The 25,497-nt window shown below is 43.7% G+C and overlaps 4 non-coding genes across 4 annotated transcripts; all 4 read right to left on the bottom strand.

Annotated features, from left to right (window-relative positions):
• Positions 1-817: 817 nt before the first annotated feature.
• Positions 818-890, bottom strand: TRNAF-GAA (transfer RNA phenylalanine (anticodon GAA)). The gene has a single exon. It is a non-coding gene; the product is annotated as a tRNA-Phe (tRNA).
• Positions 891-1,146: 256 nt separating this feature from the next.
• TRNAF-GAA (transfer RNA phenylalanine (anticodon GAA)) lies at positions 1,147-1,219 on the bottom strand. Its single transcript has one exon. It is a non-coding gene; the product is annotated as a tRNA-Phe (tRNA).
• A 256-nt stretch (positions 1,220-1,475) lies between these two features.
• TRNAF-GAA (transfer RNA phenylalanine (anticodon GAA)) lies at positions 1,476-1,548 on the bottom strand. Its single transcript has one exon. It is a non-coding gene; the product is annotated as a tRNA-Phe (tRNA).
• Positions 1,549-3,202: 1,654 nt separating this feature from the next.
• On the bottom strand, positions 3,203-3,275 carry TRNAF-GAA (transfer RNA phenylalanine (anticodon GAA)). Its single transcript has one exon. It is a non-coding gene; the product is annotated as a tRNA-Phe (tRNA).
• Between the last annotated feature and the right edge of the window lie 22,222 nt (positions 3,276-25,497).

Below are 25,497 nucleotides of genomic sequence, written 5' to 3'. Positions count from 1 at the left end.
CGTATCTCTAGTTGTTCACAACGTACCCACGAGGAACGTGGATTGAACATGTTCCGTTCAAATATCTATTGTGCTAGTCTCAAAGAAAAGCTATCGGGGTATTTGATGGTTTATTTGTGTTGGATGTGTATCAAAATCATATCTCAAGTTTTTCGCGACATCTTCTTTGCGGTGAACGTGGATCGAACACGTGACCTTCAGATCTTCAGTTTGACGCTCTCCCAATTGAGCTATCCCCGATTTTGATGCCACTTCTGTGGGGAATATAGATCAATGTGATCTAAGGTGAACACGAATTAAACATACGACCTTTATTTCATGAACTTGACTATCTACCTACATTTCATCATTCTTCTGTGGTAACTATAGTTCCACACAATACCTCAAGTGGTTTGCAACATATTTTGTGCTACATGTACATATTTTGTTTTGTGAACCATTTCCGCACTTGATCGCATTGTTGAGGTGAATTTAATAGTTTACGACATTTTTTTTTGGTCGAGATGAAACGATATCTGAAGTGGTTCATGACATATACTGGATCCTGAACATAGATCCAACATGTGAGCATCAAGACCTCAATCTGACACACTGTGAACTAAACTATCCCTACATTTGAATTTTCTCTTGTGGTTCAAATAGACCTAAATCTTATCTCTAGTTGTTCGCAACATACCTACGAGGAATGTGGATTGAACATGTGGCGTTAAAATATTTACCATGCGAGTCTCAAAGAATAACTATCCGGGTATTTCATCGTTTCTTTATGCTGATTGTGCATCAAAATCACATTTCAAGTTTTTCATGATACCTTTTTTGTGGTGAACGTGGATCGAACACATGACCTTCAGATCTTCAGTCTGACGCTCTCCCAACTGAGCTATCCCCGCGTTTGATGCCACTTTTGTGGGGAATATAGATCAACCTCGTATAAGGTGAACGTGAATTCAACATCTGAGCATTTCAATTTTCTCTTTTGGTTCACGTAGACCTAAATCTTATCTCTAGTTGTTCACTACAGACCTACGAGGAACGTGGATTGCATATGTTCCGTTCAAATATCTATCACGCGAGCGGGTATTTCATCATTTCTTTATGCTGGTTGTGCATCAAAATCACATCTCAAGTTTTTCATGACATCTTTTTTGCGGTGAACGTGGATCGAACACGTGACCTTCAGATCTTCAGTCTGACGCTCTCCCAACTGAGCTATCCCCGCGTTTGATGCCACTTTTGTGGGGAATATAGATCAACCTCGTATAAGGTGAACGTGAATTCAACATCTGAGCATTTCAATTTTCTCTTTTGGTTCACGTAGACCTAAATCTTATCTCTAGTTGTTCACTACAGACCTACGAGGAACGTGGATTGCATATGTTCCGTTCAAATATCTATCACGCGAGCGGGTATTTCATCGTTTCTTTATGTTGGTTGTGCATCAAAATCACATCTCAAGTTTTTCATGACATCTTTTTTGCGGTGAACGTGGATCGAACACGTGACCTTCAGATCTTCAGTCTGACGCTCTCCCAACTGAGCTATCCTCACGTTTGATGCCACTTTTGTGGGGAGTGTGGTGGCATCAAAAATATAGATCAACCTGATATAAGGTGAACGTGAATTCAACATACGACCTTTATTTCATGAACTTGGCTATCTTCCCACATTTCATCATTCTTCTATGGTAACTATAGTTCCACATGATACCTCAAGTGGTTCGCGACATATTCTGTGCGATGAACGTAGATCGATCCTGTGACCTTGACATCTTAAATGGAACGATGTCTCGATTCAACTATCCCAACATCTCATCGTACTCTTGGAGTGGATATAGTTGAAAATTATATCTCAAGTATGTGGCGATATATTTTCTATAATGAAATTGGATCCAACACGTGACCTTGAGATTTTGATTATGACGGTCTACCCACATTTGATTATACTCTTGCGGTAACTAGGGATCAACGTCAGATCTCAAGTGGTTTATAGATCGAGAGGTCAATACAAGGACTGCGAACGGTATACAATCGGTGGGTGAATGTGTGATTAAGAGTGACAATTATATCGAGAGAGAGAGAGACTCTGTGTGTGTGTGTGTGTGTGTGTGTGTGAGAGAGAGAGAGAGAGAGATATGTACAAAGTTTACAAAGAGAGAAATAGACTAAACACTAATTCATTTTAGAAACTTAAAAAGTAATACAACGAAATGGTCGATGCACATGACCATATAGAATTGGGGGGGTTTATATAGGGAAGATAAGGGATGAGATATATATATATATATATATATATATAGATAGATAGATAGATAGAGAGAGAGAGAGAGAGAGAGAGAGAGAGAGAGAGAGTGTTCAAATTTGATGATGTAGGAGATATGTTGTTTGATATATTTGGTGTGGGGAATATAGATCAACCTGCTATAAGTTGAACGTGAATTCAACATACGACCTTTATTTCATGAACTTGACTATCTTCCCACATTTCATCATTCTTCTGTGGTAACTATAGTTCCACACGATACCTCAAGTGGTTCGCGACATATTCTGTGCGATGAACGTGGATCGATCCTATGACCTTGACATCTTCAATTGAACGATGTCTCGATTCAACTATCCCGACATCTCATCGTACTCTTACAGTGAATATAGTTGAAAATTATATCTCAAGAATGTGGCGATATATTTTCTATAATGAAATTGGATCCAGCACGTGACCTTGAGATTTTGATTCTGACGTTCTACCCACATTTGATTATACTCTTGCGGTAACTAGGGATCAACGTCGGATCTCAAGTGGTTCGGTACATATTTTGTTTTGTGAACCATTTTTGCACTTGATCGCATTGTGGAGGTGAATTTAATAGTTTACAACATTTTTTTTCAGTCGAGATGAAACGATATCTCAAGTGGTTCACGACATATGCTGTATCCTGAACATAGATCCAACATGTGAGCATCAAGACCTCAATCCGACACACTGTGAACTCAACTATCCCCGCAGTTGAATTTTCTCTTGTGGTTCAAATAGACCTAAATCTTATCTCTAGTTGTTCGCACCATACCTACGCGGAACGTGGATTGAACATGTGGTGTTCAAATATCTACCGTGCGAGTCTCAAAGAATAGCTATCCTGGTATTTCATCGTTTCTTTCTGCTGGATGGGCATCAAAATCACATCTCAAGTTTTTCGTGATACCTTTTTTGTGGTGAACGTGGATCGAACACGTGACCTTCAAATCTTCAGTCTGACGCTCTCCCAACTGAGCTATCCCCACGTTTGATGCCACTTTTGGGGGGTATATAAATCAACTTGATATAAGGTGAACGTGAATTCAACATGCGACCTTTATTTCATGAACTTGACTATCTTCCCACATTTCTTTTATGGTAACTATAGTTCCAGACGATACCTCAAGTGGTTCGCGACATATTCTGTGCGATGAATGTGGAGACCTTGACATCTTCAATGGAACGATGTGCCAATTCAACTATCCCACCATCTCATCGTACTCTTGGAGTGGATATAGTTGAAAATTATATCTGAAGTGTTCGGCGATATATTCTCTATAATGAAATTGGATCAAGCACATGACCATGAGATTTTGATTATGATTGTCTACCCACATTTGATTATACTCTTGCGGTAGCTAGGGATAAATGTCATATCTCAAGTGGTTCGGTACATATTTTGTTTTGTGAACTATTTACGCACTTGCTCGCATTGTTGCGGTGAATTTAATAGTTTACGACATTTTCTTTCGGTCGAGCATGAAACGATATCTCAAGTGGTTCACGACATATATTGTATCCTGAACATATATGCAACATCTAAGCATCAAGTCCTCAATCTGACACACTGTGAACTCAACTATCCCTGCATTTGAATTTTCTCTTTTGGTTCACGTAGACCTAAATCTTATCTCTAGTTGTTCGCAACATACCTACAAGGAACGTGGATTGAACATGTTCCGTTCAAATATCTATTGTGCTAGTCTCAAAGGTTGGCTATCCGGGTATTTAATTGTTTCTTTGTGCTAGATGTGCATCAAAATCATATCTCAACTTTTTCGTGATACCTTTTTTGCGTTGAATGTGGATCGAACACGTGACCTTCAAATCTTCAGTCTGACACTCTCCCAACTAAGCTATCCCCACGTTTGATGCCACTTCTGTGGGATATAATCAACTTGATATAAGGTGAACATGAATTCAACATGTGACCTTCATTTCATGAACTTGACTATCTTCCAACAATTCATGATTCTTTTATGGTAACCATAGTTCCACACGATACCTCAAAAATATATCTCAAGTGATGGATGTGGATCAAAATCATATCTCAAGTTGTTCGTGACATCTTTTATGCGGTGAACGTAGATTGAACACATGACCTTTATGTCATGACGTTGACTCTCTTCCCACATTTAATCATTCTTTTGTGGTAACTATAGTTCCACACAATACCTGAAGTGGTTCGCGACATATTTTGTGCGGTGAACATGTATCGGTCATGTGACCTTGACATCTTCAATGGAACAATGTCCCAATTCACGAATCCCAACCTCTCATTGACCTCTTCCACTGGATATAGATCAAAATTATATCTGAAGAGTTTCGCGATATATTTCATATAATGAACCTTGATCGAGCACATGACCTTGAGATTTTTAGTATGACGCTCTCCCCACATTTGATTATACTCCTGCATTAACTTGTGAGGAATAGTGCGGAATACTACTCGGCCACAACCGAGTCTGGAATCACTTCGATTAGAGTGTAACACAGGAATGGGAATAGATGTACACACAAAAAGAGCACACAGGATGTTTACGTGGAAAACCCTCAATGGAAAAAACCACGAGAGCCCACAGACTCCAAATGTCACAATGAAGAAAAAGAGGGTACAATCAGAGGCTCGGAGGTAACAACCTCGAGCTCTGTTTCTTTGCCATCCAACGGTTACAACAGAGTATTTCTCTGTATCTCACACTCTCTTTGTGTCGCTCTCTCTGTACAACAATATGACAACAACAACTACTACAACTTCTACATAAAGTGATTACCCTATGTCATATTTATACTTATATGAACTTAGGGCTATTTAGAATTATAGCCTCAATAGGCTTACTCAAAACATATTTACATATATGCCTCTCTTCCAGTTCTCACCGGGTCTCCTCCGGTTTCCGAATCTTTTCCGGTTCTCACCGGGTCCTCTTCATTAATTACCGGATCCCATCTGGAGGGAATGATTTCCTAGCAATCTCCCCATTCAATCCGGCATGGGATAACTTGTCAACCCGATCCGCTTTCGGCACGCGTCCACCTTGTCCGTTGTCAACACCTTGGTCAACATGTCCGACCCGTTCTCCCCACTGTGGATCTTCGTCAGCACAAAATCTTGATCTTCTACTCTCTCCTGGATCCAATGGTACCTCCGCTGGATATGTTTTGTCAAGGAATGGTAGGCTACGTTCTTTGCAATGTGGATGACACTTTGACTATCACAATAGAGCCGGTATTCCTCCTATTGGATTCCTAGCTCTCCGATGAAGTCCTTCATCTAGATTATCTCCTTGTCGGCTTCCACAGCTGCCACGTACTTCGCCTCCGTTGTTGACAACGTAACCATCTTCTATTGCCTCAATTGCCACGAAATAGCTCCCCACTACATAAGTCATGACATATCCAAATGTAGACCGGCTGGTATCCACATAAGCCGACAAGTTGAGGATTACTGGAGCCGAACCGGAGGCACATACTCGTGGTGCCTTTCAAATACCGGAGTATCCACTTGACCGCGTTCCAGTGCTCTTTTTCGGGATTGCTCATGAACCAACTCACCACTCAGATTGCATATCCAATGTCCAGCCGGGTACAAACCATCGCATACGTCAAGCTTCCAATAGCAAAGGCATATGGAATCTTCATCATATCCATCTTCTTCACCTTTGTGCTCGGGCTTTGTTTCCCAGATAGCTTGCAGTTTGCTGGAAGTGTCGATCCGACAGGTTTCGCCTCCAACTTGTTGAACCATTGAAGCACCTTTGTCATGTACTTTTCCTATGACAACCACAATAGCTTCTTTGACCGGTTCCGGATGATGTGCATTCCCAATATTTGTCTTGCCGAACCCAAGTCTTTCATTGAGAAGGTCTGGTTCAAGGCCTTCTTCATCATCCGAATCTTGCATTGGTCTCATCCGACGATCAGCATATCATCCACATATAGGAGGAGCATATCATCTCCCGGTTTCAGCTTGTACACCCACTTGTTCCGGAGTGCTCTCTTCCCTTTCGGCAGCTCCGTTAGTTGATACGTGTGGTTCTCATGTAGGGAATCCATCTCGTCCTACATGGCCCTCAACCACTTGCAGATGTGGGTGTCTTTCTTTGCTTCATCGAAGCTTTCCGGCTGCCCCTCATCGGTTAGCAACACATGCTTTGCATCCGGAAATCTCCGGGGGGCTCTTCTCTCTCGAAGAGGATATCTCCGTCCTTGGTTTCTAACTATCGATTCCTCCGTTCGTTCCGAATCCGAATCCGATTCAGGATCTTGTCCGGTTCCGGTGTCTTCTTCTTCTTCTTCTTCTTCTTCGGTCGATTCGGTTTCTTGTTCGTATCCGGCCAGTTCGTCGAGTGTCATCCGATTACCGGCTAACATCCGGTTTTCATCCGGGTAGGTCCTGGTGTCCTTAGGCCGGTTTTCATTGGATGATCCAGAGTTGATCATCTTTTTCTCTGACTCCCAATCGACAATGGTCTTGTCTTCCATGAAGACTATGTCCCGACTCCAGAACACCTTCTTGTCGACCAGATACCACACCCGGTAACCGAACTCATCATCGTTGTATCCAAGCAATATGTATCCAAGCAATACGGATCCAACTTTGCCCTCTTGTCCTTCGCCACATGCACGTATGTGAGACAACTGAACACCTTGAAATGCCAGTAAGATACATCTTTACCGGTTCATACTTTCTGAGGTGAGTCTCCTCCCAAGGATACTGAGGGTGATCTGTTTATCACATAGGTCGTCGTCGTCAGTGCCTCAACCCAAAACGTCTTGGGTAACTTGGCATGTGCAATCATACTCCGAACTCTCTCCATTATGGTCCGGTTCATCCTTTCGGCCAGCCTGTTCAATTCCGGCGTCTTCAGCACGGTGAATTTGAGGCGGATTCCCTTCGACTGGCAGTACTTCTCAAACTGCCCTTAGTATTCTCCTCCATTATTTGTTGGAACCGCCTTCAGCTTCATTCCCCATCCAGATACAAGCATGATCACCGACTGTATAGGATGAGAAGCATTTCCGATCCGGTGTCAAGTGGAACGACGCTTCGGAATCGACACCCACGTTGACTCATCGCCGACAAGGTTTTTAACTCATTCTCCTCGGTGATGAGCATCAGTTCCTCTTCATTTGTTGCAATTGTCGACGTTCCTTTCCGATCTGGGCCTCTCCGATCCGAACCGTTTCGGTCTGAACTTTTCTTCGAATCGGTGGTGCCGGTTTAATTCTCCTTCCGAAAATGCCTGTAGTTCTTCGGGAAGTGTCCCGACTTCCCGCAATAGAAGCACATGGGCCTCCCCCTTGACTTTGACCTCGTCCCCGATTTGTACCGGTTTTGGGGACTCCGATACTGGCCTCTTCCATGGTTGTGTTCATCTTCCGTGACCAATTTCATGATATGGCAAGACTCGAACCCATGACCTTATGCTACATGGGTCGAGCTCTTACCATTAGACTATGAAATGTAATTTGTAGGATATTATTTTTATTTATGCTTTATCATAGAAAATTGATGTATATTCTAGATCTCTCTGGAACATTCTAGAAGCTTCAGGATTATTCCTAAAAACACTATAAAAGGAGGCACAAGGCATTGTTTTGAACCAAATTGGTTCAACACCAGTCTTAAGCCTCTTAGCCGATTTGTACTTATCTTTCATATAATATAAGAGTTGTTGTCATCATCCTATCTCTCTCTCTCCTCTTCTCACTTCCTCTCTCTCGGGAATCTTACGCAGTCCCGTCCTCTTAGTACTAATAGTATTGTTCTTCTTAGTACTAATTCCATCTCTGCTTTAGTACTATTCCTGACAGTTTGAACCAATTTTCCTCTTTCCTCCAGCCTACTTGTCGTTCTCCCTCATCCTCCTACCCTTTTCCCTCTACTATGGCTACTGTTAGCGCCCAAGAATATCAATCCGTTTTCTCCGAGTTACAGTGCCTAAAAGAAAAGTTTGTTGCCCTAGAACAAGAAAACCAACGGCTGATAGGGGATCTGCAACAAATTGCTCTAGAAAAGCAATAAACGCAGCAACAACATGGGGAGTTAGTGTTACGAGTGCAACAACTCGAAGCGGCATTGCAACAACAAGGATCAAGTCCCCAAGGATTTCATAAAGAGCCGAAGATTGGACTTCCTGTGAAATTTGATGGAACGCGATCGCAATTCAGGGGATTCCTTAATCAGGTACGATTAGTCCTCCAAATGCATCCTTCCTGATACCCCATTGATGCATCCCAAGTCGGCTTAATAGGCACGTTGCTTAGCGGCTCAGCCTTAGCATGGTTCGCTCCGCTTCTAGAAAAACAATCGCCCTTGCTTAATAACTTTGAAGATTTTATTAGTGAGTTCAAAGCCTGCTTTGGAGACACCGACAGCATCAGGACGACGATCAACAAGATCCGGCGATTGCGTCAAGGTGATCGTCCAGCCTCTGCCTACGCGGCGGATTTCTGCCTACTTGCTTCCGACATACCCTGGGATGATCAAGCACTAATGGAGCAGTTTCACTATGGCCTGCGAAATGATGTCAAAGATCTACTTCTAACCTTCCCTGAAGAACCAAAGTCTCTTACGGAGGCAATCAGTCGAGCGGTCCAATGTGACAACCGCCTTTTCGAACGGCGTTCGGAACGTCAATTACAGATACCACGCGCTAGACCGGAGCCCACTTACGCCGCAATCGCGGCTAGACCGTTTGCACGAGACATACCTCAAGCAAATACTTCGACACCGATGGAGATTGATACCATGCGTCGACGCAGCCCGTTATCGGAAGAAGAAAAGCAACGACGACGTGCAAATCGATTATGTCTTTATTGCGGTGGACCAGGGCATATCACAATCAATTGTCCCCATAGGCCAAGAAGACAGGTAAATTAAATTGTAGCATGTACTAAACCCGAGTCAATTCTTCCCTTAGGAGTGTCTGATAGTATTAATAGTACTAATAGAGTGTTTGATAGTATTCATAGTACTAATAGCCCAAGTATTTCAAATAAATTTGAAATCCTTAGTCAATTAGATGAAGAGTTAAACGATTGAGTCTAGCCAAAATAGGAGCCGTTTGGTTGGACAGCAGCCCTAGATCTGTACAACCCATTAGTGGTTCCATTCCTTCCAAGCAAGTTAGCAATGCGTTCCTAGCCCAAGTCATTGTTAGTACTAAAAGTACTCCCCCAGTACCCGTCCTAGCACTTTTAGATTCCGAAGCTAATTCTTGTTTCATGGATCGAAATTTTGCCCAAGCTTCTCAGATATCCTTAAGAAAACTTCCTTGTCCCGCATCTGTAGTAGTCATTGATGGTCTTCCCATTGCTTCCAGGAATATTGTAGAAGTATCAGAACCCATTCAGGTTGTCCTAGGTAGTTTTGTGTGTGTAATATCATTTAATATAATTAGTAGTCCAGAGCATCCCATTATCCTAGGATTACCTTGGTTTGAATTACATAATCCAGCCATAGATTGGAGAACAAGAGAAGTTTGATATCGACCACCCCAAGAATCAACTCACCAAGTTTCGACCATTTCACTCCATCAACTACGCGAAGAAGGACCCAAGGAGGCAATGTTCCTATTTGCAATATCAGTACATCCTTCCAGCACTATTAAGATGGACTCCTCAGTACAACTTCTAGCAAAATATTATCCTTATGCCGATGTATTTGACAAGGTAAAAGCCGGTACCCTTCCTCATCACCGTCCCTATGACTGTCCCATCGATTTACAACCAGGAACCGAGCCACCATGGGGACCAATTTACAACTTGTCACCCACCGAGTTAGAAGTCCTTCGAGCCTACATAGAGGAGAACTTGGTAAGCGGGTTCATCCGCCATTCGAAATCTCCGGCCGGTGCACCCATCTTCTTTGTCAAGAAGAAAGATGGCTCACTTCGTCTTGTCGTTGATTACCGCGGATTGAATAAAGTCACCATCCGGAATAGGTATGCACTTCCTCTTATATCAAGTCTTTTAAAGCGAGTTAATGGTGCCAAGTTTTTTACTAAAATCGACCTATGAGGAGCGTATAACCTCGTGCGGATCCGACCGGGAGATGAGTGGAAGACCGCCTTTCGCACGCGGTATGGGCATTTCGAGTATACTGTTATGTTGTTTGGCCTAACCAATGCACCCGCAGTCTTCCAATGTCACGTGACAAATGATATATTCAGAGACCTCTTGGATATCTGTTTGATCATTTATCTGGATGATCTATTGATTTATTCGAAGACCTAGGAAGAGCATGATTCTCATGTACTATTAGTACTAAAGCGACTTCGCGAGAATGGTCTTTATGCCAAGCTAGAAAAATGTAGCTTTGACTGCAAGCAAGTGGAATTTCTAGGCTACGTCATCTCCTCAAAGGGCATCGCCATAGATCCAGCTAAAATCCAAATTGTACTAGAGTGGAAAATTCCACGGTCGGTACGAGATGTACAATGTTTTCTAGGTTTTGCTAACTTCTACCGTAAGTTTATACAGGATTACTCGAAGATTATTTTACCTCTCACACAACTTACGAAGAAGGGCCAAGCATTTCTTTGGTCCATAGAAGCAAATATGGCTTTTCGGCATCTTAAGAAAGCCTTTACATCAGCATCGATTCTAGCTCATGTGGATACAAGCAAACCATTCATCATGGAGGCCGACGCATCAGATTTCGCCCTCGGTAGCATCCTTTCTCAACAAGGCGATAAAGAAGAGTTGCATCCGGTGGCTTTCCATTTGCGCAGATTCGATGTCGCAGAAATCAACTAGAAATACATGACAAGGAGTTATTAGCCATCGTGGATTCATTTGTACAATGGCGGCAGTTCTTAGAGGGCTCTCCACATCAGGTCATTGTCTTTAGCGATCATAAAAATCTTGCTTATTTTCAGAACGCTCGCGTACTAAATCGACGGCAAGCTCGGTGGGCGCAATTCCTCACGTGTTTCGACTTCAAAATCACATATCGACCGGGGAAGCAGCAAGGGAAAGCAGATGCACTATCACGGCGTTCATATCTTGCACCTCGTCTTGGTGACGCAACAATTGATAATAAAAAGCAAGTAATCTTGGGACCAACACGATTGCACACGACGTGGATTTTTCACACCCCGATGGATTCACGGATTACCGATGACATACGTGCAACCTTGAAGACGGATAGTTTTGCTCAAGACATCCTGGCGCACATTGATACTTCTCGGGCATCCTGTTCTCGGTCTCAACAACCAGGTATTGACTACCGACAATTCAAATATCATGATGGTTTGTTATTCTTTAAAAAGCGCGTATATGTCCCCAATTGCTCCTGTCGCCTTCAAATCGTCCAACATTGTCACGACACCCATATGGCGGGACATTTTGGTAGTACTAAGACGTTGGAGCTAGTGCAACGATCTTTTTGGTGGCCCCACATGCGCCGTTTTGTTGACGACTACGTTCGGACCTGTGATGCTTGCTGCCAAGCAAAGATGCCACGACACCATCCATATGGCTTGTTGGAACCTTTACCAATTCCAAGTAAGCCGTGGCAGTCTATTTGTCTTGATTTTATCACAGATCTTCCGGTCTCGAAGGGGTTCGATGCTATCCTAACCATCGTTGATCGATACACGAAGATGGCACATTTTGTGCCGTGTACTAAAGCCATCACTAGTGAGGAAACCGCCGCTCTTGTTATGCGTGAGGTATTTCGGCATCATGGCCTCCCAGACAGTATTATCAGTGACCGAGGCCCGCAATTTGTCTCCAAATTTTGGCAGCATCTCTTCAAGATGCTCAAGGTCTCCTGCAACCTCTCCTCCGGCTACCATCCTCAGACCGACGGGCAGGCAGAACGAACAATCCAAACGCTGGAGCAATATCTCTGGTGTTTCCTGAGTTATCAACAGGACGATTGGGCCGAGATTCTCCACTTTGCGGAGTTCGCGTATAATAATGCTATTCACTCCTCGACTCGGGTCTCCCCATTTTTCGCTTATACCGGTTTCCATCCTCGCTGGTCGGTGATCGACACTCCGGAGCTACCTACCAACCCTCATGCCGAGGATCATTTGGAGAGGCTACGCAAGATCCAGATGGATCTCTCTACTCACCTTCGTCATGCTCAACACACACAGAAGACTTATGCGGATCGTCATCGGATTCCCTCCTCTTTTGCCATCGAAGATCGAGTATGGCTCTTACGTCGTCACATCAAGACTACTCGACCGTGCGACAAGTTGGATTATCGACGACTCGGTCCCTTCCGTATTACGGGTAAGATTAATGATGTCACCTTCCGCCTTGATCTCCCTCCGCAGCTTCAGATACATCTGGTTTTCCATTGTTCTCTTCTTGAACCTTATAAAGCAAACACCATTCCCGATCGTGTGACACCACCGCCGCCCCGGAGTATGAAGTTATTGCCATCCTCGATTCCAAACTTGTTCGCAACAAACTTTATTACTTGGTCGATTGGCTCGGTTATAGTCCGAGCGAACGTACTTGGGAACCCGTCGAGTATGTTGCCAATGCACAGGATCTTCTTGCTGATTTCCACCGAAAGTATCCGGACAAACCCGGTCCGCAATTAGCGCCGACTCGTTCCACTCGTCGTCTTTAAGGGGGAGATAGTGTCATGATATGGCAAGACTCGAACCCATGACCTTATGCTACATGGGTCGAGCTCTTACCATTAGACTATGAATTGTAATTTGTAGGATATTATTTTTATTTATGCTTTATCATAGAAAATTGATGTATATTCTAGATCTCTTTGGAACATTCTAGAAGCTTCAGGATTATTCCTAAAAACACTATAAAAGGAGGCACAAGGCATTGTTTTGAACCAAATTGGTTCAACACCAGTCTTAAGCCTCTTAGCCGATTTGTACTTATCTTTCATATAATATAAGAGTTGTTGTCATCATCCTATCTCTCTCTCTCCTCTTCTCACTTCCTCTCTCTCGGGAATCTTACGCAATCCCGTCCTCTTAGTACTAATAGTATTGTTCTTCTTAGTACTAATTCCATTTCTGCTTTAGTACTATTCCTGACAACCAAGGCCTTCAGATCAGTTCCGGACTCCCAGTCCTTCCGGCAAGCTTCTTCATCTAGCAAGCTTGGTTTTACCCTTGCTAGGGACAACTGCTTTCCTTCCGGCCCAGCATTGCCCAACGTGACAACTAACGTCTCCCAGTTATCGAGCAAGAGCAATGCAAGTACCTCATAGACGAGAGGTACTTCCAATGAGTTTTCTTGATGTATTAGCCCCTGGAAGGCATTCATGTGCTCTGCCATACTAGAGTAGTCTTGGTACCGGAGCCTCACTAGCTTTCGGAATACTGAAACCCGATTAACAACATTCTTGTTCTGGAACATGATGTCGATCTTCTCCCAGAGTTCATGAGCCTTGTTCTCTTCATTGAAGTTGTTGTACAGGCTCATGTCGATGAAACACCGGATATATGTTGTCGTTTTCATGTGCATCACCTCCCACACTTTGGCATCGACCTTATCCGGTCTCTTGTCCCCGAACTAAACCAGCAACCAAAGAGTTTTGACCACCAGCATATCCCTCATCTTCGACATCCACACTGAGTAGTTGGAGCCGGTGAGCTTCAATATGCCACCGAACGATTCTTCCATTTTCTGTGTTGTTTGCTCTGATACCAGATTATGAGGAATAGCCTAGAATACTGCTCAGCCACAACCGAGTCTTTAATCACTTCAATAAGAGTGCAACACAGGAATGGGAGTAGACATACACACAAAAGGAGTACACAAGATGTTTACGTGGAAAACCCTGAATGGGAAAAACCACAGGAGCCCACAGACTCCAACTATCACTATGAAGAAAAAGAGGGTACAATCGAAGACTCGGAGGCAACGACCTCAAGCTCTGTTTCTTCGCCAACCGGCGGTTACAACAAAGTATTCCTCTATATCTCACACACTCTCTCTATCGCTCTCTCTGTACAACAATATGACAACAACAACAACTACAACCTCTACATAAAGTGATTGCCCTAAGTCATATTCATACTTATATGAACTTAGGGCTATTTATAAATATACCCTCAATAGGCTTACTCAAAACATATTTACAGATATGTCTCTCTTCCGGTTCTCACTGGCTCTCTTGCGGTTCTCACCAGGTCCTCTTCATTCATCACTGGATCCCATCCGGAGGGACCGATTTCCCAACACTAGGGATCGAAATGATATCTCAGGTGGTTTACAACATATTTTCTGCGGTGAACTTTTTCCGCATTTGATCGCATTATTGCGTTGAATATAATCGTTTTCGATATTTTCTCTGCTTCTAGAATGAAACGATATCTCAAATGGTTCACGATATATGTTGTGCCGGGAATATATATCCATCATTTGAGCATGAAGTCTTCAATCTGACACTCTGCGAACTGAGCTATCCCCGAATTTGATTTTTCTCTGACGTGGATCTAAATCATATCTTCGGTTATTCGCGACATATTTCCGACCATGAAAGTGAATTTAAAATGTGACATTCAAATCTCTAGTGTGCCACTCTCCCAAAAATGCAATACGGGAATTTGATTGTTTCTTTGTGCTCGATGTACATCAAAATCATATCTCAAGTTGTTCGTGACATCTTTTTTAGGGTGAACGTAGATCGAACACGTGATGACCTTCAGTCTGATGCTCTCCCAACTGAGCTATCCCCGCATTTGACCCCAATTTCCCAGGGATTATAGATCAACATGATATACCATGAACATGATTTCAACAAGTGACCTTTATGTGATCCAGTTGATTCTCTTTCCACATGTTAATATTCATTTTTGGTAATTATAGTTCAATACGATAGCTCAAGTGGGTCGCGTCATATTTTCTGTGGTAAACATGGATAGATCATGTGACCTTGACATCTTCAATGGAACGATGTCCCAATTACCAATCTCAACTTCTAGTCAACCTCTTCCAGTGGATATAGATCAAAATTATATCTCAAGAGCTTCGCGATATCATTTATATAATGAACCTGGATCAAGCATGTGACCTTCAGATTTGGAGTATGACGCTCTCTCCACATTTGATTATACTCTTGCGGTAACTAGGGTTCAACATCATATCTCAAGTGGTTCGCTATATATTTTATCCGGTTAACTTTTTCCGTATTTGATCGAATTATTGTGGTGAATATAATCGTTTTCGACATTTTTTTTGCTTCTAGAATGAAATGATATCTCAAGTGTTTTGTGCCGTGAATATATATCCAACATCTCAACATGAAGTCTTGAATCTAACCATCTCCAAACTGAGCTATCCCCGCATTTGATTTTTCTCTTATGGTTGACGTGGATCTAAATCTTATCTCCAGTTATTCGCGACATATTTCCAACGATCAACATGGATTGAACATGTGACGTAAAAATCTCTAGTGTGCCAATCTCCCAAAATAACTATCCGACTTGTAACGGAATGGGAGGCAAGAGTGATTGCAATGTCGCAGAAGAAGATTGAGAGTGTGTGTGTGTGAGGCAACAGAGGGAGAGAGAGAGAGAGAGAGAGAGAGAGAGAGAGAGCTCTTAAGGCAAAGATAGAAAAAACTTTATCTTAACTAAAAAATACATCAAACATAAAACATTGAACAGTAACTAAGTTACAATGCATTGGTTTATATACCAATTAAGCTAGGGCAAGTGCCCTTTCTACTATTTACACAACTAGCTCAACATGTCCATGAGCTAGCGTAAAACTTATCTATGGGAAGTTGATTTCGACTCTCAACATGCCCCTTCGAACACAACTTCTATCTGTCCAGAAGGTTGTTCGGTTCGTACTTTGACTTGTCTAGTCGGTTGTGTTGCGTACTCGTGTATTCGATCAATTGCGTATCGTTGCATATTTCTTCCATGTCGCCTATACTCGATCAATTGCGTATGTGTTGCGTATCATTACATATTGCTTCCATGTTGCCTGTACTTGTACTCCCCCTCAAGTTCGGCAATGTAGATGTCGTGAGACCAAGGTCCGATGCAAATTGCCCAAGCTTATCGAATCCTAAGGCCTTCGTAAATATATCAGCAACTTGGAGGTGCGTACTAGTATGTTGTAGATCGATCTCGTCGGCCTATACGCGCTCATGGATGGAGTGGTAATGCACTTCGATATGTTTACTCCGTGTGTGGAATACAGGGTTCTGCGCCAGGTAGATACTGCTCATGCTGTCGCAGTAGAGACGAATTGGATCCGTGATGGGAACGCCCAGATCCTTTAGTATGCATTTAAGCCATATGGCTTTGCATGCGATGACGGCTGCGCCCCTATATTAGGCTTCTGTGCTTGACAGTGTGACTGCCAGTTGTTTCTCGCTGCTCCGAGAGATTGGTCCGCTGTCGAGGGAGAAGACAAATCTGGAGGTGGATCGTCTATACGCTTTATAGCTTGCCCAGTCCGCGTCGGTGTACCCTTTGAGTCGAATAGTCGTGTTCTACTTATACATGATGTCATAAGCCATTGTCGTACTGACATACCGTAGTATCCTCTTAGCACATTCAAGATGAAGGTTTTGCGGATTCTGCATGAATTGGCTAAGTAGGTCGATCAAATAACTACGTGTAATGGTTAGATAGATCAAACTACCGATCAGTTGTCGATACTGAGTCGGCTCGCTCTCAGCGGTTCCGGAATTGGCATCAATCTTTAGGTTACAATCGAGAGGGGTAGGCACAGACTTGCGGATAAGTTGAGGACGTAGTGTTGTTGTGAGATCATTATCCCGACTGGTGTCCAAATTACTTCAATGCCTAGGAAGCAATTGAGTTCGTGCAGGTCTTTCATTTCCAATCTGCAGGAGAGAAGTGTTTTGGTTTTGTTGATCTTGGCGAGATCGTTTCCTCCGAGCATTTTGTGCGTGTGTTTGTGTCTTCCTTGTACGTTCCGCCGTCTTGTGACGAGGGAGCGTTTCGGGCGTGCCCATGCACCTCTCCTCCTCATAAAGGCGTACGAGCATTTGTGCATGTGTTTGTGTCTTCCTTGTACATTCAGCCGTCTTGTGACAAGGGAGCGTTTCGGGCGTACCCATGCACCTCTCCTCCTCATAAAGCCATACGAGCATTTTGTGCGTGTGTTTGTGTCTTCCATGTACCTTCCGTCATCTTGTGATGAGGGAGCATTTCGGGCGTGCCCATGCACCTCTCCTCCTCATAAAAACATACGAGCATTTGTGCGTGTGTTTGTGTCTTCCTTGTACGTTCGACCATCTTGTGACGAGGGAGCGTTTCGGGCGTGCTCATGCACCTCTACTCCTCATAAAGCCATACGAGCATTTTCTGTATGTATTTGTGCCTTCCTTGTACGTTCGACCGTCTTATGATGAGGGAGCATTTCGGACGTGCCCATGCACCTCTCCTCATAAAGCCGTAGGAGCATTTTGTGCGTGTGTTTGTGTCTTCCTTGTACATTCGGCCGTCTTGTGACGTGGGAGTATTCGGGTGTGCCCATGCACCTCTCCTCCTCATAAAGAGGTACGAGCATTTGTGCATGTGTTTGCTTATTCCTTGTACGTTCGGTCGTCTTGTGACAAGGGAGTGTTCTGGCTTGCCCATGCACCTCTCCTCCTCATTAAGGCATACGAGCATTTGTGCGTGTGTTTTGTGTCTTCCTCGTACGTTCGACGTCTTATGACAAGGGAGTCTTCAAGCGTGCACATGCACCTCTCCTCCTCATAAAGACATACGGGCATTCGTGTTTGTGTTATCATCCCCTCATGCGTTCATCTTCCGTGCTCATCTTTGCTTGTACCCGTTTGATCACTGGCTCGTGTGGTGATCGTGAAAACTCGACTAGTCGTGATCAACGAAAGCCACCGGCCTCACGAAAGGGGCAACGAGCTCTTGCTTGGGAAGGGGTCGGGAAGTAGTATTGTCGTAAAACTAACCTCGGGTCTTCCCTATCCTTTCAGTACTCCCTAGTCCAAGACCCCTGTGGTCCTGTCCAAGTAAAACACACACACAAAACATCGCGACATAAATTGGTGAACCCGACGTGAAAGGGCAGCAAGGGAGAACCAAGATGCGAGGAGGAGAACTCGCTGAAGCAATGGCGGCGGCGGTGGATTGCTTGGTAAATGCCCGAGAAGGCATCACCGGCCTAGACCGGGCCATAGAGACGGTGGTCAGCACAACGCGTCGGTTCAATGGAAGAGATACCACGAGCTAATTGTATGCCTATAAGGCCGAAATGCTTATGGGAAACATCCCCGACAATAGGCGTCTAACCAAATTTGCTTGAGTGGTAAGGTCGAGTATCCACGCAGAGGTACTCGAGATCCAAGTTGACGAAGGTGGGGCTCCTCTTTGAAACTGATGATGGGCTCATGACGGATTGGGCTATGGTAAAATGGGTTTGTAGTCGCTTCGATAAGAGAAGGGAATGGAATGATAGGTCTATGTTTTCGTGACAAATTTTGGCTACAGTGTGAAACCAAGTGAGACGAATAAACCAAGGATGTGCAACATTGCACAAGCACTTAGCAAATATGCCTAAGGCCTAGTGGCACTTCAGTTCATACAAAGGGGTGCAAGCAAAGTTTGAACCTTGCACCTCTAAGATACAAGATGTTTGCCTTACCACTAGGACGACTATCATATGTAAACAAATTTCATCCAATCTTACATTGATCGTCATCTCTTCGATAATTCCGCGAACGTCCTCCCTTGTCCAAGACCCCAGTGGTCGTTGGAGTAGCACATGCACGTGCAAATCTTCGCGACATCATTTGGTGAACCCGATGTGAAGAGCAACAGAGGAGGACAAAGATGGATGGAGAATATCTCATGGAGGCAATGTGGAAAAGGATGATGGAGTTTCTAAGAGAAGGAAAAAGATGAAGTGAAGAGCAACAAGCCGTTGAGAGGGTAGTCGAGCAAGTGAGTTATTTCAATGGCGCCGAAGTCCAAAGTTTTCTAAAAGTCTACAATGCGGAGATGGATTCAAGAGGTGTGCACGAAGCTATGAGGTTGGAGTACTTTTGTCGGATGGTGTCTCAACCGATCTTCAAAGATGTAAAAGAGCTTCTAGAAGCTCATGATTCGTTGCTGACTTTCGAGAAGGCTCTATTGGAGGAATATGGCTATGAGAGACTGAAGGGATGAGATCGACGCAACTTCGACCAATGGGTGACATCGGCAAAGACCCACCAAGGCACGACACAAGCATTCGTAGACTTCGAGCGTCATTTTTCTCAACTCTCGGAGCGGGAACAAACATTGGTGGTGCTCAATAAGGTCCTTATGTTCGTGAAGTCAATTGATCGAATGGAAAGGATGGCCATCTGCCTCAAACTCGAAGAAGGTGACGATGCAAATGGTCTCATTGAGGATTGGAGCAAAGTGGAAAGTGTATGCCGACTACACGATAAGGGGCGAGCGAGAATATCGACAACAACAAGATGGCCCATGAGGGACGAGATGCAGCAACGCGCCACCAACAAAAGAAATGAAGCTTAAAAGGGAGACAAAACCGAGGCGAATGGTGATCGAGGAAGAAGACACCTCCCAACAAATGTGGGTTAATGAAGTGGCCGATATAAAGGCTCAGGTTCGGTATTATAGATCTAAGTACTAAAGTAAGCTTAAGATATGGATAAAGTAATAATAGATAGAAAGGAGAAAGAGAAAGAAGGGTGCCGATCCACCCGACCAACCCCGAGCGAAGGGATCGAGACGGACTCGAGCCTCGATCGGCGTCCCATACCACCGCCGTGGCGTCGAGTCGTACCTGGTGCTGGCGCGCTCGCTACAAGAGTTGACCCACCACAAGAGCAGAGTCTCGATGTAGTCCAAAGATGATCAAATGAGGGTAGCTAGGCCTCTTATTTATAGCGATACCCAAGGCCCCCAGGCAAGTTCACACTTGACCTAATGGGTTGTCTCAATCCCGAGGATTAAAAGTAATACTCCCCTTCTTTACACTCTCGTTTAACCCTCACACTTATCCACGTGTATAGAATACTACGGTAAATTCTTACCACGGGATATTATATGGTCATGCCCGTAACATACTCCCCCTCTTTAAAACATTGCACTCTTACAATGGAAAGTTAGGGAAGTTAGTTCTAAGAGTATTTTCGCGTTCCCATGTGGCATCTTTTATTGATTTATCCATCCATTTTATTTTAAATTCTCGAATTTCTTTAGTACGTAATTTTTTTGTTTTAACATCGAGAATTCTTTCTGGTACATGTGGTTTAGAAGATAATTCTTCAGAAGTAACCAGAGTTTCAGTCGTAACTATATTGTCGCCAGAACCTAGAAGTTCTTTTAGATGACTCACATGAAAGACTGGATGAATTCTGACACCATCGGGAAGAGCGAGACGATAGGCTGATGACCCAATGCGTTTGAGGACTGTAAAAGGTCCCCAAAATCGTGGGGCTAACTTAGCGCACTTACCCGTAGACAATGTCTTAGAATTGTGAGGTACACGTAAAAATACCTTCTGTCCAGGGTTGAATACACGAGGTTGCCTATGATGATCGGCATAAAAACGCGCTCTATCTTGAGCTGTTTTTATATTATCTCGTGCAATATGCAACATATCTTGCATATCCCGAAGAAAGTTTTGCGTACTTCGCAACTCATCATGATGTATATTAACATCAATCGGGGCTCGTGGCTAAAAACCATACATCAACATAAAAGGACTATATCCCGTCGACGTATGCTTGGAGCTGTTATAAGCAAACTCCAAAATTGGGAGATAACGTTCCTATTTTGTTGGTTTTGCACCAACGTATGCTCGAAGCATGTCCTCAATAATTTGATTTACTCGTTCTGTCTGTCCATCGGATTGAGGATGATCCGTGGAGCTCATGCTCAACGTAGTTTCTAACTTCTTAAAGACTTGTGTCCAGAAGTCACGAGTAAACTTTGGATCTCGATCACTCACGATATCCATCGGTAACCCATAAAAACGAAACAATTTGTCCACGAATTAGTAAGCCAATTCAGGAGCTGTTACCGTGGTTTTAGTAGCAATAAATCTGGCCATTTTAGTTAGTCGATCAATGACAACCCAGATGGCATCATGACCTTTTTGGGTGCGAGGAAGGCTAACAATAAAATCCATGGATATACTTTCCCACTTATTACTGGGAATGTCCAAGGGATGTAAAAGTCCTGCGGCTTTAAGTCGCTCGGCTTTGTTAACCTGACACTGGTGACATTTAGTCACATAGCTATGTATGTCAAGACGCATCTTAGGCCAATAAAATTGAGTGGAGATGAGAACGAGTGTACGATGTATTCCAGGGTGCCCTGCTGAGGGTGCATAATGGCATTCAAAAAGAATCCTCTTTTTGACCTCGGGTAAATCTGGAACACAAACCTTCCCATTACGGTAGAGCAAACCGTTAGCAATGTGCAAGTATTCCTTCAAGGATGTGGTGGTGTCTGTTCCAGACTCAACTCTTGCCCAGTATTTTGCAAAATAACTGTCATCAGGATACTTTCCTCGAAGGTGATCATAAAGATCTGATGATATTTCAGTGAAGCTAAGCGTGTTAACTTCACGGATGCGACTTAGTGCATCAGCAACAATGTTCATGGAACCTTTACGATATCGTATGGAAAAATCAAAGTCCTAGATGAGATCAGCCCATCATGCCTTACGACCTTTCAGGTCTTGTTGGTCAGAAAAATATTTCAAGGACTCGTGGTCCGTAGTTACCACAAAGTGATTTCCATAAAGATAATGGCGCCATGTTTTGAGCGCATGTATAACTGCAAATAATTCCTTTTCTTGAACGGTATACCAACATTGAGCAGAATCAAGTTTCTTACTCTCGAACGCTATTGGTTTACCATCTTGATATAAGACAACACCTATAGCATAATCGCTTGCATCGGTTTCAACCTCAAAAGGTTTTGAAGGATCATGTAAAAGAAGTGAAGGAGCCTTGAAAACCAAGTTCTTGAGTTCCTTAAAGGCGAGGTCTAGTGTACCATTCCACACAATAGGTTTTGTAGACTTACGCGTTTGACCTTTTAAAAGATCAGTAAACGGCATCGTCAATTGGGAGTAATTACGAAGAGACTTTCGCAAAAACCCGACAAAACCAAGGAATGATTGAACTTCTCGAATATTCCGAAGAGTGGGCCAAATCTTGATTTTCTCAATGTGAGAAGGATCAATTTCAACTCCTCGTTCGGTTATGAGATGTCCTAGATAAGTAATTGATTTCTTGAAGAACTCACATTTTGAGATCTTTGCATAAAACTGTTTGTCACGCAATGTTTGTAAAACAAAGTGGACATGTCTAGCATGTTCTTGCAATGTCTAGCATGTCTAGCATATTTTATAAACTAAAATATCATCCAAGAAAATAACGACAAATTTTCCAAGTTGTTCTTGGAAAATGTCATTCATTTCTTGTTGAAAAGTAGCCGGAGCATTGGTCAAACCAAAAGGCATAACCAAAAACTCGTAATGGCCATAGCGCGTACGAAATGCTGTTTTAGGAACATCGTCCTCACTTATTCGTATTTGATGGTAGCCAGTACGGAGATCAAGTTTCGTAAAATACCGAGCTCCTTGGAGACGGTCAATTAGATCGTCAGCCCGGGGCAATGGGTACGAATTCTTGATCGTCACTTTATTCAAGCGTTGGTAATTAATACACATACGCTGTCGTGCCTTTCGGCTCCGGATCGTTGCGTGAGTCGGGTGGGAAACACAGAGGTCTTGGACTAGGAGAAAGAAGTTCGTGAGATAGAGATTAATTATGAGTAAATAGCAAAGAGAAAGATAAGAAACTCGTGAATCACACGAGTATACTATATTAATTGGTACTTAGGGTGTTAAGAGAGAAGTAGATGTATAAATCGTGAATCCCACGAATAATTTTTGTATTGATTAATACTTAATCCAAATAATCAACAACCCTTTACATATTTCTCTCCTCCTTATATAAGGAAGGAAGAGCTAAGCATGTCTTCATGCTTTTTTTTTACAAAAAGTGTTCATGTCCACTAAATGTGCATGTGATGCTTTTTTATTTCCTAAGTATAGGGCTCATGCACGCAAGATGTGCATGAGTTATTTTTAGTGTCTCGTCTTTTTCATATATTAAAAAAATACACGATTTACCTTTTAATAAAGGTATGCATAAATAAAGGTCTTATACGTATTAAATCTATATTTAAAACACTTAAGATAAGTTAATGTAATGGTAAGGTTGGGGTTTGTCAACGTGGAGGTGCAGAGTTCGAATCACGCCCTGCGCAGTAGTGAGTATTTCCTTCTTCTTCTTTTTTTACATTTATGTCTCTTTATCCGGCTCTTCCTTGCCGGTATGCCGTTTTCTTCCTTGCCGGTATGCCGTTTTCTTCCGGTTCTCACCGAGCACTCCATTCTCTATCCGGAGGGACAAAAATATAATTTCCACATAGTGTGCAACCTACACTACGACACTCGCCCCCTCCAAACCCGCACATCCTCCGGTATGTGCCGAAGTTCTTGATTCTTCGTATCCGTCTTCATCCGAAGCTTCCTCCGATTCTCCCCTTATGTCGACTATGAGTTGTAATCCACTTTCTTCGCTTCCCGCATCATTGTGGTCTTCGTCCGATTGCTCCTCGTTGTCGGCCTCGACTTGGATCACATAAGGTTTGTCGTCGGTCCGCTTCTTGAAAATCTTCACCCGCTTCCCGGCTATAGGCACTCGTAGTATTGTTCCATCTAACTCGGACAGTCGGTACGTCCCGTTGTCGAAGACCTTCCGAACCTCGTACGGCCCGAACCACCTTTCGCGAATTTCCGCATCGTTGTATGTTGATGGTCCAAGCTACTATCATAGACGATCACCCAATCTCCTTCTTCAATCCTCCTCGGTCGTAGTCGGTGCTTTGTGTCGAACCGGCTTTTGTTCCGGAACCGTGCTTCTTGTTGTCGGCGTGACGCTTCCGCTACATCTTTCGGTCTTCCCTCCAGTTGTCGTATCCGGACCGCTAGTACTTCTTCCCGGCTCATCTCTTCCTTCCACGGTAGTATTGTCCATGTCGCGATTGCGGTTTCCGTTGGCATTACCGGTGCTTGTCCGGTCATGAGTTCTGCCGGCATGTAACCGGTCACGGAGCTATGCGTCGTCCGATCCGCCCATAGTGCATACGGAAGCATTTGTGGCCAATCCTTCACCCTTCCGTCGCATGCCTTCGCAAGTGCTTTCACGATCGGACTATGTCCTCGTTCGATCTTCCCGTTGGCCTCCGGATTGTAGGCCGTTGTCAACGTTAACCGAACTCCATGTTTGGCGAAGAATCCCCTAGCTTTGTCCGAGTCGAGTTCTCCCCGGTCCGCAATCACTTGTCCTACGCAGCCGTACCTACAAAACACTTCTTCCAAAAGAAATTGGCACACCGCGGCACACGTTTTCCTCCGAAGCGCTCGACCTTCAACTTGGTTTGTGAGATCTTCTCGAGCTAACACCAAGTATTTCTTTTGTCCAATCCCGGTCGGCATAGCTACAATGTCGACCATCCACTTGAAGTTGATTGTCGGTGAGAATGTTGGATGCAGCTCATCTCGGTGTCGGACCCCGGAGTAGACTTGACATTTCTCGCAGCTTTCTGTGAACTCCGCGACATCTTTATACATGTTCTTCCACCAATATCTTTGCTTGATTTTCACAAAAGTTGCCCATGTTCCTCGATGTCCAGCCCAATCGGATTCGTGGAACTCGGACATTATCCGGTTTCGTTGCTCTTTCGTCCCGACTACTCGAAGTGGTATCCCATCCGGTCTTTTCGGCGTCCTCCATATTAAACTGTTTTCCAAGAAGAACTTTTGGACTTGCCTCTTCTTCCTTCGGATCTCGGCTCTCCTTTCTTTATCATTGGTTGAATCCTCGACCTCTTGTAGCATCTTCCCGATCATCAAGGTTTCCCCCTCGTATTCTTCTTCCCGGAATTCTCGGATCACGTTCACTCGGCATATGTGTTCTGACGTGAAGTAGTCTTCGGAAACTTCTTCATTATCTGATTCGGTTATGTCGTCTTCAAACCGCGCCCTCGATAACATGTCCGCTACCGCGTTGTCCTTCCCCGAGATGTGTCGAACCTCCGGATTAAGTGACTTGACATATGCAATCCACCTTAGCATAGCCACATCCGGTATCGTACAACACCGCATCATCCCGAGTATCGGAAGACAATCCGTCTCGATCACCACTTCAGCTCCGATCAAATAATC

Source organism: Azolla caroliniana, unplaced genomic scaffold (genome assembly GCF_043228905.1).
Source record: "Azolla caroliniana isolate FFs.n. ecotype wild unplaced genomic scaffold, voAzoCaro1.0.p SCAF_9, whole genome shotgun sequence".
Lineage (NCBI taxonomy): Eukaryota > Viridiplantae > Streptophyta > Polypodiopsida > Salviniales > Salviniaceae > Azolla > Azolla caroliniana.
Note: the sequence above shows the minus strand (reverse complement) of the source record. Positions and strands in the feature narration are given on the sequence as shown.